The 4,316-nt window shown below is 41.0% G+C and overlaps 1 pseudogene; it reads right to left on the reverse strand.

Annotated features, from left to right (window-relative positions):
- Window positions 1-1,996: 1,996 nt before the first annotated feature.
- On the reverse strand, window positions 1,997-3,890 carry LOC138144345 (ornithine decarboxylase pseudogene; annotated as a pseudogene).
- Window positions 3,891-4,316: the final 426 nt, after the last annotated feature.

Raw genomic sequence — 4,316 nt, forward strand, 5'->3', positions numbered from 1 at the left:
ATACAAATCTCCCCACATTTCTCTGAATTCCTAATATTATTTCTTAATTTAAAATTTTAAACCAACTGTGGGCTCAAAAGGCAGGGAGATTTTGTTCCCTTCCTTCTCACTGAGTCCCCTCTAGACCCACAAAATCAGACTGACTGGGCACAGGCCTGGAGAAACCTCCCCTCTAATGAGAGAGGTTAGGCATCTTTTTCTCACATTCACTGGCACATTACACTTCTGTCCTACTGCCCTGGGTATGATTTCCTTAAAGCTTAGGTTTTGATTTATATATTAGGTCTTCCCAAAAGAGGACAGTCGAAAGGTATTCAGCGTACAATATTAATCAGAAGTTGGACAGATATTTACTTCCTACATACAAAAGAAATGTTTAACATAAAATGCTCACAGGTACACAACAACAGAATGATTTAAATAGCAATGATTATTGGTCTGCTATGCCAGGCTGTGGAGACAAATGTCATCACAAAAACAGTTTGTGTGACTGTTTAATCAGTTTCATTCCATTTCACTCCAGCTCTGTACCAATCCCTTGAATTCCACACTACAGTCAGGCAGCCAGAGGGCTTGAGTTCCTCTTTTTGTCCATGGCCTTTTTCTTCCCTTCTCATCAGACAATTCCACCCAATTGTCCCAGGACCTCCAAACCTCTTGAGACCACCTGCAAGGAGACCTACTCAGGAAAAGAAATACAAACTAGACAAGACAGCCAGGCCAGGTGTCACATGAGAAAAGTTACCTTGAGGCCAAAGTAGAGGAAAAGCATTAGCCCTACTCCTACTCTCTCCAGAAAGAGTCTCAAAGACTATTCTACAGCTACAAGGAGAATCAAAAGATGCCTGTGACTACTTGGTTATTTAAGGATCATATTATCATCAGGCCTTCTAATAAGGGGACTGTTTCATCATCTCAAAGCAGAAGAGTCCTTTGCATTGAGTAACCCAAGCCTGGAAGCTACCAGAAAGCTCATCATCTCCAAAGGATCCAAATATTGAGCTAGTACACACATGGTCATCTGTAAGCTAGTAGGATAGCTTTATACATAAGCTGTTCAAACTTCAGTTATACAGAAATATTTATTACATGTGTATTCCATGGGCACCCATTTTCTTTGCTACTAAAAAAAAGTATTGCTATAAGTATTTTTGATAGAGTACCTTACTCCTTAGGGTATACGACTGTAATGTGTCCAAAGGGCATGAAGATTCTAGTCATTTTTTCTCATAGAATTCCAAATTATTTTCCTGAATTTTTAGACCAAATCACAACTCCAGCAATAGTACATTAGTGAGACTAGCCATATATTTTTTGGGGAAGGAGGCATTTGGGGTTGTGACTTATCCAGGGTCACAGAGTCAGTGTCTGAGGTCGGATTTGAACTCAGGGCCTCCTGACTCCAGGGCCAGTACAGTATCCACTGTGCCACCTTGTTACTCTAAAGATTAGCTTTTTTTTTAATTCAATATACTTTTATTTTAAAACAAGTTACAGCACTAAGCTCAATCCCATTCTGCCACTATACAGGCTACAAATGCTTGCTTGGCAGCTGAGGGGCAATCTTTAGAAACATATTTGAAAAGTGAATAAAAATCCATATGATACAAATATTCAAATAGTTTCCATAGGAATACAGATAAGTGTGAACCCATCTCTTAAGTCTTCCATATTGCTGCATTTACACTAACCCTATTCTTAAAACATATTTAATAGCAGCAACTAGGCAGAGCAGTAAATAGAGCACTGGCCCTGGAGTCAGGAGAACCTGAGTTCAAATCTGACCTCATACACTTGACACACTTACTAGCTGTGTGACCTTGGGCAAGTCACTTAACCCCAATTGCCTTGCCTTACCCCTTCCAAAAAAAAAAAAAACTCAACCCATGTTTAATAACTCTAGCAGGAATTATGTCAATGGTCCCCCAAAGTACTCTAAATCAAGCTAAGCTTGCAATTAATGGCTACAAACAGCATCTATACATTAATACTGAAGTTATTGAGTCTGTTCCATTCAACTTTCCCAAGCACAAAATAATGGCAAAGTGTTGATATCCTTATCCTCTACTTTAGCTGGAAAACCTTGGTTCTTGATTTGTTGCATGCATTGCCATGCTGGCCCAGACATCACATAATAGATAGTGGGTGCCTGAAATCCACTGAAAGTAGAAGCAGCAGCAACTGTATAAGCACCCATGTTTTCAAACAGCATCCAATATCCCACAAGCATTTCTGGTAAAACACAGCATTCAACAATTCGATCAAGGCCATCAAATGTTGGTCCCCATATGCTACAAGAGGAATACTTCTCATCTGGTTTGGATCTCTTTTGTAGAATATGTTTAACATGAGCATGATCAAACAGGATGCAATTATATGATCCATATACTCTATCATTTACATAGTACATAAAAGTTTGGTCATTCACATCATCTTCATCATCCGAACCTGATTGTTCCTTCAATACAAGTTTTTTGGCAATGATGTTAACTGCAAGGGTGAAAACTGATGAAACATAGCATCTGCCTGGTTCAGCTATGATTCCCATTACAAAGTCAGATGGAAAATACTCGTCCAATGCTGGATTGATTACACTTGAGATCTCTTCAAACTTAAGTTTTACATCTTTGGAACCAGGAAAGCCACCATCAATATCAAGAAGATACATGTTGAAACCAAACTCCATCCCCATGTCAAAGACACACTGTGTAGTCAGAAACTGCTTGGACAAAGGTTTCTGAATCAGTACAACCACTTCCCACATGGAAACTGACTCCAATAGCATCAATATTAAGTTCCTTTACTTGCTCAAGGAATTGTAATGCGAATGTAAATTTTAAAGATCTTCCCTGCCCCTAGGCTAAAGTGCACCTGAAGCCTGGGGTGGGAGGCTTGTTTTTCAGTAGATACTTTTTGATTGGCCAGTGAGTCAATAAGGTTGTTACATTCTCTGAGCCAGGAGAAGGCTATATAAGCCCTGATGTGAGGCTTTGTTTTGGGGGCTCACTTTGAGAAGTGTTCTGTGATTTGATCTGTATTCTGGGAAGCCGTTGTCCAGGCCCCCCCCCCTTTGAAAAACCCAGATGTGGAAACCCAGATGTTGACTGGGTATGGATGTAATGGCTAGACAGTTTGGAAAGCTGTCTCCTTGATCTGTTTCTGTCTTGATAATTCTGCCTGTATACTTTGAAGTTCAGGATGCTGACCTTTTTCCCCTGAGCAAGGTAAACGATATATGGTCTGACTGATTAAAGTAAGCTTGTTAACCCATTTTGAGTTGCTTTCCTTTAACAAAGCAGATCCAAGAACCTGTGGTAGCAGCAAACCCTGAGGACGCCGGGGTGCTTGCTGCTACAGGAATAGCCTACAAATTTTGAGAGTGGCACCAAATTTAACACTTGGACGACAGACAGCTTTAGAGTCATCGGTGGCAATCCTCAAAACCAGCTTTGCCTTTGGATAGGCTCTGCCAACTTTCAGTACCTCTACTTCACTATCAAAAGTCACCATTTGTACTCCATTGTTGGCAGCATACTTAATTTATGACACTTGTTTGCATGGATTTGCATGGATTATCCTCTCTGGAGGCACCCCAAAACTTTGTACTATTGTATTTCAGTCTTACTAGCACAACAAAATCCTTCTTCTAAAGCAGCAAGAACTATAGTTCTGCTGTCATTATATGTAATGGCATAAAAAGGAGTTACTTGATGAAGATCTTCGTACCATCTCAGATGTTTCTTTAGGATATCACCAAGGTCAGCAACACAGAAGGCATCTTTATCATAACAAGAAAAAACTTCATTAGTTTTCTGGTCCAGAATATCTTTAGTGGTCAAGCCTTCATCAAGGAAACTGAAGTTAAATTCATCATTGCTAAAGTTGTTCATGGTTTCATGGTGTTCTCTAAAGTGCATCAAACTTAAAGGGCATGGATGGAGTGGGCAGAGTCCATGGAGATGCTTCATGGAGCCCATGGAGAAGCTCTGCCTTCCCCCCAACCTCCACCCCGGTTCAGCTGCCTCCTGCTCAGCTGGAAGAGCTGTGCCAAGCAGCTGGCCTAAGGTGGAATGAGAGCTGGTGGCAGAGGAGCTACCGACCAAGGTTGAAGGGGTCTGACAACACCGAGATTAGCTATTCTTAAAAGAAAAAGAACATATCCTCTAGGTTTCTGTCTCTCTCTCTCTCTCTCTCTCTCTCTCTCTCTCTCTCTCTCTCTCTCTCTCTCTCTCTCTCTCTCTCTCTCCTTCTCTCTCTCTCTCTCCCTCTCTCTCTCTCTCTCTCTCTCTCTCTCTCTCTCTCTCTCTCTCTCTCTC

Source organism: Petaurus breviceps, unplaced genomic scaffold (genome assembly GCF_028583685.1).
Source record: "Petaurus breviceps papuanus isolate PSGF00001 unplaced genomic scaffold, PetGlider_PUasm1.0 90696, whole genome shotgun sequence".
Taxonomy (NCBI): Eukaryota; Metazoa; Chordata; class Mammalia; order Diprotodontia; family Petauridae; genus Petaurus; species Petaurus breviceps.